The sequence below is a fragment of the Mus musculus genome, chromosome 4, assembly GCF_000001635.26.
Source record: "Mus musculus strain C57BL/6J chromosome 4, GRCm38.p6 C57BL/6J".
Classification (NCBI taxonomy): domain Eukaryota; kingdom Metazoa; phylum Chordata; class Mammalia; order Rodentia; family Muridae; genus Mus; species Mus musculus.
In genome coordinates, this window is record NC_000070.6 from 39,894,020 (window position 1) to 39,904,795 (window position 10,776).

General features: G+C 39.0%; 1 pseudogene; it reads right to left on the reverse strand.

Annotated features, from left to right (window-relative positions):
• On the reverse strand, positions 1,068-2,196 carry Gm12387 (predicted gene 12387; annotated as a pseudogene).

Sequence of the window (10,776 nt, forward strand, 5' to 3'; positions counted from 1 at the left end):
GTAGGAATGAAGCATTCACTCTTTGTTCTCCTTCTTCTTGAGCTTCATGTGGTCTGTGAGTTGTATGGTGGGTATTCCATGTTCTTTGCCTAATATCCACTTACCAGTAAGTACACACCAAGTGTGTCCTTTTCTGGTTGATTTACCTCATTCATGACAACATTTTCTAGATCTATTCATTTGCCTGCAAATTTCCTGAAGTCATTGTTTTTAATAGTATTCCATTGTGTATATATACCACATTTTCTGTATCCATTCCTCTGTTGAGGGACATATGGGTTGTTTCCAGTTTCTGGCTCTTATGAATATGGCTGCAATGAACATAGTGGAACAGGTGTCCTTGTTATATGTTGGGGGAGTCTTATGGGTATGTATGTCCAGGAGAAGTATGGTGTTCTGTCTAATTATCTGAAGAACAACCAGATTGATTTCCAGAGTGGTTGTACCAGCTTGCAATCCCACCAGCAATGGAGCAGTGTTCCTCTTTCTCCACATCCTCACCAGCCATTCTGACTGTTATGAGATGGAATCTCGGGGTCATTTTGATTTGCATTTCCCTGATGACTAAGGATGTTGAACATTTCTTTTTTTTTTTTAAACCTGGTACTAAAACTGTCTTTTATTATTTGTTTACTCTTACATTTACTTTAAAAGACTTAACACACAATCAGTAATAACAAAGTAAATTAGATGCTAAATGTGGAGAGAGGCAAGACATCCTAGGAACTACATTTATGAACTCTTCTCAAGTTCCAGGGCACATGGACTGACAGGCCAGCTGAAGGATGGACTCTATGAGCAGACAGATAACTGTACCATATGTAGTGAAATTTTTAGTAACCCATTAAAGAAGCAAGAATATCTAAAAAGATCTCTAACAAAGCAATGGTCCCTTGATTCTTAAGTCATGTTAGATAGGGGGTCACTAGTGTTTAAATCAGTAGGGGCAGCATCTAGATACCTGGAGAGGTTTTTAAACTTCATAGACTATCCAGTACAATAAATGCATATGTAAGAAAATGTCAGAAAGTTATACAAATATTAACTATGTGCAATGGTCCTAAAATAAGCTACTTCTAGAATCTAGCTACTATAAGCTATATTAACTACATAAATATATCTAGTTAACAGTTCCCATACAAGTTATTGGTTTGAGCTTAGACCACCACAACATTGGCCATCTAGTTCCAAAGTTTCAATGATGTGAGCAGCAGACGAGTGATCTTTAGAATCCTCATTAGTACACACAGAGAAAAGTTCAATGACCTTCTGGTAGGATTCATCCAGCTCTTCCATGTTGATGGATGGCCTTGTCCCCAGAGCTGCATAATATGCTTCATCATCGAAGTCACTCTCATCAAAGGTTGCATCTTCATCAACATCATCATCTGGAAGATTGATGTGTGGAATACATAAAGTCATCATTTCCCACAGAGTAAGGCCAAAACCAAACATATCTGCCTTGTCAGTAATGATGCCATTTTCTTCCAACGGTTCCTTGGGTTTCCATGGCTCAGGTCCAATACAACAGGCCTCAGGATCAGTCACAGTCATATTTTCATCCAACGGCAGAGAGACTCCTACATCACAGATTTTAATTGTTTCAAAATCACCTTTAATCACAACATTTGAAGACTTTATGTCTACATGAAGCAGCTTCTTTTCTTGATGCAGATACTTTAGGCGTCTGGCCATGTATAAAGCAACTCTGAGAATTACAGCTGCTAGAAAAGGACTTCCACTGTCTTTGTTCTGCTCTTCTATTAAGTCATTCAGAGACTTTTCACCTCCATATTCCATAGCAAGGCACAGACTACCATCACTGGCTTCAGTAAAAGCATGATACCCTATAATGTTTGGGTGATTAAGGTTTTTTTTAAATCTTAGCTTCATCAGTTACTCTCTTCTGATACACAGTTCGATAATGATCATCGCATAAAGGACATATCTTTTTCATGGCCCAAGGAGAATGAGACAACCCTCTTGGAGATCTTTTCATTAGGTAAACACTGACCCCAGTCTCAAAGCCAAGCTTCTGCATAAATGGAGAGGCAGGGATATTTACACATGGAGTCGAACATAATACAGATTTCCTTTTTTCAGATAATTTGTTTGGCGTCTTGAAATTATTAATTCCTTCCATTGCATCAATCACATTAGGTCCACAGACGCACGCTCAGGTAAAAAGGTGAAAGTCTGAACATTTCTTTAGATGGTTCTCAGCCATTCAAGTTTCCTTAGTTGAAAATTTTCTGTTTATCTCTGATCCCCATTTTTAATAGGGTTATTTGGTTCTTTGGAGTCTAATTTCTTGAGTTCTTTGTATATATTGGATATTAACCCTCTATCAGATATAGGATTGGTAAAGATTTTTTCCAATCTGTTGGTTACCATTTTGTCCTATTAACAATGTCCTTTGCCTTACAGAAGCTTTGCAATTTTATGAGGTCCCATTTATTGATTCTTGATTTTAGAGCATAAGCTATTGGTGTCCTGTTCAGGAAATTTTCCCCTGTGCTGATGTACTCGAGGCTCTTCCCCACTTTCTCTTCTGTTAGATTCAATGTATCTGGTTTTATGTGGAGGTCTGTGTCCACTTGGACTTGAGCTTTATACAGGGAGATAAGACTAGATCAATTTGCATTCTTCTACATGTTGACTGCCAGTTGAACCAGCACCATTTGTTGAAACTGCTGAATTTTTCCACTGGATGGTTTTAACTTCTTTGTCAAAGATCAAGTGACCAAAGGTGTGTGAGTTCATTTCTGAGTCTTCAGTTCTATTCCATTGATCTATTTGCCTGTCTCTGTACCAATACCGTGCAGTGTTTATTAATATTGCTCTATAGTATAGCTTGAGGTCAGGCATGGTGAGTCCCCAGAATTTCTTTTATTGTTGAGAATAGTTTTTGCTATCCTGGGTTTTTTGGTTATTCCAAATGAATTTAAGAATTGTTCTTTCTAACTCTATGAAGAATTGGGTTGTAATTTTGATGGGGATTGCATTGAATCTGTAGATTGCTTTCAGCAAGATGACCATTTTTACTATATTAATCTTGCAAATCCATTAGCATGGGTGATCTTTCCATCTTCTGAGGTCTTCTTTGATTTCTTTCTTCAAAGACATGAAGTACTTGTCAAAAAGATCTTTCACTTGTTTGGTTAGAGTCATACCAAGACATTTTATATTGTTTGTGACTACTGTGAAGGGTGTCATTTTCCTAATTTCTTTCTCAGCCTGTTTATCCTTTAGAGTATAGGAAGGCTAATGACTTGTTTAATTTTTATATCCAGCCACTTTGCTGAAGTTGTTTATCAGCTGTTGGAGTTCTCTGGTAGAATTTTTGGGGTCACTTAAGTATACTATCATATCATCTGCAAATAGAGATATTTTGACTTCTTCCTATCCAATTCATACCCCTTTAACCTCCTTTTGTTGTCTAATTGCTCTAGCTAGAACTTCAAGTAACATATATTGGTTTTTCGAGACAGGGTTTCTCTGTGTAGCCCTGGATGTCCTGGAACTCACTTTGTAGGCCAGGCTGGCCTCGAACTCAGAAATCCACCTGCCTCTGCCTCCCGAGTGCTGGGATTAAAGACATGTGCCACCACGCCCGGCTTCAAGTACTATACTGAATAGATAGGGAGAGAGTGGGCAGCCTTGTCTAGTCCCTGATTGTAGTGGGATTGCTTCAAGTTTCTCTCTATTTAGTTTGATGTTGGCTACTGGTTTGCTTTATATTTCTTTTACTGTGTTTAGTTATTGGCCTTGAATTCCTGATCTTTTCAAGACTTTTAACATGAAGGGATGTTGAATTTTGTCAAATGCTTTTTCAGCATCTAATGAAATGATCATGCATTTTTCCCTCTGAGTTTGTTTATATAGTGGGTTACATTTATGTATTTCTGTATATTGAACCATCGCTGCATTCCTGGGATGAGGCCTACTTGATCTTGGTGAATGATCATTTTTATATGTTCTTGGATTCAGTTTTATATCAGAGAAGGTACCATGAGGTGCTAAGAAGAAGGTAAATTCTTTTGTTTTAGGATGAAATGTTGGATATATATCTGTAAAATCCATTTGGTTCATTAGTTCTGTTATTTTCACTGTGTCTCTGTTCAATTTCTGTTTCCATGGTTTGTCCATTGCTGAGAGTCAGGTGTTGAAGTCTCCCGCTATTATTGTGTGAGGTATAATGTGTGCTTTGAGATTTAATGTAAAGTTTCTTTTATGTATGTGGGTGCCTTTGCATTTGGAGCATATATGTTCAGAATTGAGAGTTCATCTTGGCAGATTTTCTTCTTTGATGATATGAAGTGTCCTTCCTTATCTTTTTGATAACTTTTGGTTTAAATTGATTTTATTTGATATTAGAATTGTTATTCCAGCTTTTTTCTTGAGACCACTTGCTTAAAATTTTGTTTTCCAGCCTCTTACTCTGAGGTAGTGTCTGTCTTTGTCACTGAGGTCCATTTCCTGTATGTATGGGTCCTGTTTACGTATCCAGTCTGTTAGTTTATGTCTTTTTATTGGGGAATTGAGTCCATTGATGTTAGGCAATAAGGATCAGTAATTGTTGCTTCCTGGTGTCATTCTGATAGGTCTGCCTTTATATGTTACTTGACCTTTTCCCCTTACTGCTTTTAATATTTTTGTGTTTGTTTGTTTGTTTGTTTGTTTGTTTGTTTTGTACATTTGGTGTTTTGACTATTATGTGAAAGGAGGAATTTCTTTTCTGGTCCAATCTATTTGGAGTTCTGTAGGCTTCTTCTATGTTTATGGACATCTCTATCTTTAGGTTGTGAGACACCACAGAGTCTCCAAGGCCTTATTGTGTTGGAGAGTTGAAAAACTGAACTCAGGAATGCTAAGAAGTTGAGACCACAGGAACTGATATGTGGCTAGGTATAACTGAAGTTAATGTTGCATAATAATAAAAAATCTACATTGTATTTAATAAGTGGCTGAGTATATAAGTTATAAATCAATTATTTAATTAAAATATATAACACTACAGGAACCAAAGAGCATCCTGGATCAGGATCCTTCGGATTTCCATCTGTGCCTGGAGCTGACCCTCTGCCACAGCTCTCCATAACTGTATCTCACTGGGAGAGAGCTGATCTCCCTAGAATGATGGCACACCTGAGAGCACAGGTGAGACTACCACTTCTGCTCAAATTCTTGGTCCAAGAGGTGCCTGCCCAGAGCCATCAGGACCCAGGAATATGGGCTAGATACAACTGACCAAAGCAGTAAGGTGAGACGTAACATGGGGTAGCTTCTCTCTGCTTCCATTCTCTCTAGACTCTCTGTGTGTCTGCCATAGTAACAAAATCCATTTCTCTCTTGCTCACTCTCTGTCTTTCTCTTCCTCTTTCTCTGCCTTTCTTTATGTGTCTCTGTGTGTATTTCTCTGTATATCTGTGTCTCTCTGTATGTGTCTGTCTCTACCTATCTATCTCTATCTCTATCTCTATCTCTCTCTCAACCTTTTGAGACCACCATAAATTCTTTCTTAGTCACCATTCTGCTTGAAATATCCACCTTTCTCTCTGTGTTCTGTTTTATTTTTATTTTCCATGAAATAGATTTCACTGTTCTTCCAGTCTGGTTTTAAATTTTAACTTCATAGGTTGAAGAATTATCTTGCTTCAGCCTCACAAGTATCTGAGACTACAGGCATGTTTCACCATACCTAGCTGTTCTTTTTATTTTAGAATTTAAGCAACATAACCTGTCAAGTATCCTTATCTTGATATTCCTGTCATGCTCTTTTTTAATACAGAAAACCCTTTTCCCATCTTAACAACTAATATTAATACTCAGATCACATGCTACATATCTTACACTAAATTGTATATGCATGGTGGTGGAGTATGGGGGTGGTATATTGGCTTCATGGAATCAGAAATGTCATGTCAGAATTCAAGACTTTCCAAGGGGAACTTACAGAAAACCAGAAGGATGAGGCTGTTACAGGACAAGGACAGGTTCACTACATGCAAAGGTAAAATATTTAGAGACACATCTGGAGTAAAGCTAAGCTGAAGACTCAGAGATGAGCTGAGTCTAATGTTGGAGTTGAGATATCTAAGTGAGAAGTGGGAACTTGGGGGGCTATTAAATGCAAAGAGAAAGTCTGTATCCAGTTGGACCACTGGGAAGATGAATGGATGAAAAGTACATTTGAATGAACCAGTACATGGATAGACAGACAGCAAGTCAAGTAGACAACATCAGCAGTGAAGACCATGCTGAGCTGAAGCCCTAGGACTCTGCTTGTCAGTCCTTCAGTAGGTCAGATAGCATGTCAGTGGGGGCATCAGGATCACAGTGCTAGATATCCTCTTCTTTACGGAGTCCAGCTAAGGATGCTGTAACTTTTCCTGCCAGGGGTGTTCAATACAATCTTGGACCTGGTTTGTTTGGTAAGATCTTAATGCATGCATATGTTCATGTGGTCTGCATTAATGTGATATGTTTATAGGATATTACCCTTTTTACTTTAAGAATGAGTTATTTATCATTCTATACCCATTGGTGTTATAAGGCAGATAGTATATTTGAATGCCCACAAATGTTTAAAGTCACCCTGTCTAGATTTGCTCTCAAAATGCAGTGAAGGCTAACTGTAAATGGGAGTCTTTCATAACAAGGCAGGGCCTGCAAAGATAGAAACAAACAAACAAAGAGAAAACACTGTTTTAGAGAATATAAAGTAGCTAAGAAGTAGTACAGCCTGATCTCAAAAAAAAAAATAATAATAGGACAATTAAAAAAATGTCTATCTCATGTGCTGGCAGTGATCTTGTGAAGATTAAAGTTGATACAAATACCAAATTATGTGTTATTTTATTTTATTTCAATCATATCCACTAAAAATAACAAGGAGCACAGTTTGATACACTCCTATGCCCTGCTGAGATGTAGGCAGGTTTAGGCATGTCCTGAAAACTGATGAGTTAAAGCTCTCAGGAGCCTATTTACAGAGCAGCACAGCCTCCTAAGAAAAGTGCTAGAGTTCTATCAGCTCCTGGGATTCAGGCATGTGCAAACATGGCTAGCACACTGAAGGATCTATACGCAAGAACCTGAGAAGTCTCTCTGAAGTATGCCTACCCTCTACATGAAGAACCTTCCAGACAGGAGAAGTTTAACCCAATATTTTTTTTATTATAATTGAAAAAAACAAGAATTTTGACACAACATGATAATGACTCAAATCTTTCCTAAATTCAATTCCTGGAAATTTTTGTGAATTAAAGTAATCTCTCTCAGAAAAGTAATTGTCATATGGGAGAAAAAAAGATAAAATGGGGTGAAGAGACAGGAACACAGGTCAGTGCACAGTCCAGAAATACATCAACATGTTCAGAAAATAACACATATAATTTTAATTGCCGGATCCCTTTCTTCATGAACTTCCCACATCCTGGCTGCTTATTCAGTCTTACTAATTTTTACAGAGTAAATTTTAGAACCCGGCTTTTATGATCTTACTCCCCTATTGAATATTAATATTCATCTGTGGATTACCATTTCCTACTAAAGAAAAAACCTTTCAAATGATTGTGCATGCTACTCAAAGCCCATCATAAGCTATCTCAGACTGATTGCTTTTTTCTTTAGTCATAAAATATAAGGATACCTTAAATAACAGCACCAGAGAGCCCAGGTAAAATCCTGCTTCATACCCTATGTCCCCTTACTCTTCTCCTGGGCATATATCCAGAAGATGTCCCAACCGGTAAGAAGGACACATGCTCCACTATGTTCATAGCAGGCTTATTTATAATAGCCAGAAGCTGGAAAGAACCCAGATGCCCCTCAACAGAGGAATGGATACAGAAAATGTGGTACATTTACACAATGGAGTACTACTCAGCTATTAAAAGGAATGAATTCATGAAATTCCTAGGCAAATGGATGGACCTGGAGGGCATCATCCTGAGCGAGGTAACCCAATCACAAAGGAACTCACACAATATGTACTCACTGATAAGTGGATATTAGCCCAAAACTTAGGTTACCCAAGATATAAGATACAATTTGCCAAACGCATGAAACTCTAGAAGAATGAAGACCAAAGTGTGGACACTGTGCCCCTTCTTAGAATTGGGAACAAAACACCCATGGAAGGAATTACAGAGACAAAGTTTGGAGCTGTGATGAAAGGATGGACCATCTCGAGACTGCCATATCTAGGGATCCACCCCATAATTAGCTTCCAAACGCTGACACTATTGCATACACTAGCAAGATTTTGCTGAAAGGACCCAGATATAGCTGTCTCTTGAGAGACTATGCCGGGCCTAGCAAACACAGAATTGGATGGTCACAGTCAGCTATTGGATGGATCACAGGGCACCCAATGGAGGAGCTAGAGAAAGTACCCAAGGAGCTAAAGGGACCTGCAACCCTATAGATGGAACAACATTATGAACTAACCAGTACCCTGGAGCTCTTGACTCTAGATGCATATGTATCAAAAGATGGCCTAGTCGGTCATCACTGGAGAGGCCCATTGGACACACAAACTTTATATGCCCCAGTACAGGGGAACGCCAGGGCCAAAAAAATGGGAATGGGTGGGTAGGGAAGTGGGGGGGAGGGTATGGGGGACTTTTGGGATAGCATTGGAAATGTAATTGAGGAAAATACGTAATAAAAAAAGTGGGAACTAAAATAAAATAAAAATAAAACATGCCTGTTCTACAAAAAAAGAAAGAAAGAAAGAAAGAAAGAAAGAAAGAAAGAAAGAAAGAAAGAAAGAAAGAAATTAGTGAGATCTCATGTCCTGTTCAGCAGGACCTAGTTATTCCCTGAGTCCAGGAGGACCGAGGCCTGCAAGAGAAGCGGGTGGAGAAAGGGGAGCAAGACCAAGCAAAGAGTTGTCAAGGTCTGTTTAATGAAGCCTAGGAGCCTGATTATGAGCACACAGTGAGAGAAAACAGGGAGGGGTCGAGGAGGCATAATAAAATACAGAGAAAGGGATGGACATCTGGGGTGGATGCTGATTACAGGCTTCTTGCAGCTTATCTTGGAATGTGGGCCCTAAAACAGTCCCGGGCATTCAAACATTCTGCAGTTTATCTTGGAATGCCAGCCCTGACCTCACAGTCCCAGGAAGCCATCAAACATCTTGTAGCTATCTTGGAGTGCCATAAACAGTCCCAGGCACCAAACGGAGACATGGAGGAGAAGGTGAAGCTGCCTTAATCTAAGCAGTTCTAGGCACTAAGTGAAGGAGGGAGTGAAGCTGGCAGTCTCAGGTGCCAGGTGGAGGCAATGAAGGAGGGGTGACATAATTCCCTTCAAAGGGTCAGTGGATCTTCAGAGTGAGAGTTACTGAGGGCCTAGTTTCCCACAGTTTGGTCTCTCACAGTCTCATACTAGTGACTTAACACCTGAAAGCTCTAGAATAAAAAAAAAAAAAAAGCAAATATACACAAGATGAGTAGATGAAAAGAAATAATCAAACCTGTGGCTATAATTAATAAAAAGGAAACAGAGAGTAGGTTCTTTTAAAAAGTCAAGAAGGTAGACAACCCATACCCAAACTAACTAAAATGCAGAGAGAAAATATCAAAATTAACAAAATCAGAAATTAAACGGGGAACATAAAAATAGACACTAAAGAAATCAAAAACCTGTGCTCCACAAAACTGGAAAATCTAAAAGAAATGGACAATAAATTCCACTTACCAAAGTTAAATCAAGATGAGATAAACAATCTCAATAGAACTATAACCCCTAAGGAAATAAAAGCAGTCATTAAAAATCTCCCATCCAGGAGAGGTCCTTGGTCCTGTGAAGGTTCTATGCCCCAGTACAGAGGAATGCCAGGACCAGGAATGAGAGTGGGTGGGTTGGGGAGCGGGGGTGGGGGGTGGGATAGGGGGATTTCAGAGGGAAAACTAGGAAAGGGGATAACATTTGAAATGTAAATAAAGAAAATATCTGATAAAAAAATTCCCATCCACAAAAAGCCCAGAGCCAGATTGTTTTAGTGCAGAATTCTGTCAGACTTTCAAAGAAGCAAAAGAGACACAAATTGGAAAGAAGTCAAAGTATCACTATATGTGAATGATATGATAGTATACGTGAGAAACCCCAAAAACTCTACCAGAGAATTCCTAAAACTGATAAACACCTTTAGCAAAGTGGCTGGATACAAAATTAACTCAAAGAAATCAATAGCCCTCCTTTATAAAAATGATAAGTGGATCAAGAAAAAAATTGGGGGAACAACACCCTTTAAGTAGCCACAAAGAATATAAAATATCTTGGCTCAAGGGGAGATGTATAAATCTCACTGAGAAGGGGAAATAGAATAGACATCATGAGAAGACAGAAGGAGGGGACCCAACTGAAATGGAAATAAGGATGAGAACTGGAGGGATCAGGGAAGTCGGGAGGAAAGGGGGAGAGTACTGGGTGACACAATTAGAACAGCCATGGAGAAGCATCTCAGGGATAAGCTAGAAATGTTTCCTAGAGCAATGGAAACTCCCAGGGATCTGTGAGAGTGACCCTAGTTAAGACCCCTAGCAAGTGAGGATATGGAGCCTTAACTGGCTATCTCCTGTAAACGGCAAGACTTCCAATGGAGGAAGTAGGACACCAACACAGCCACAAAACCTTTGATCTACAGTTTGTCCTGGCTACAAGTTGTGCATGAGTGAAAATGGAGCAGAAATTGAGGGAATGGCCATCCAGCTTAGGACCCATGACATGAGAGGGAGCCCACCCTGGCACTATTAGTGATAT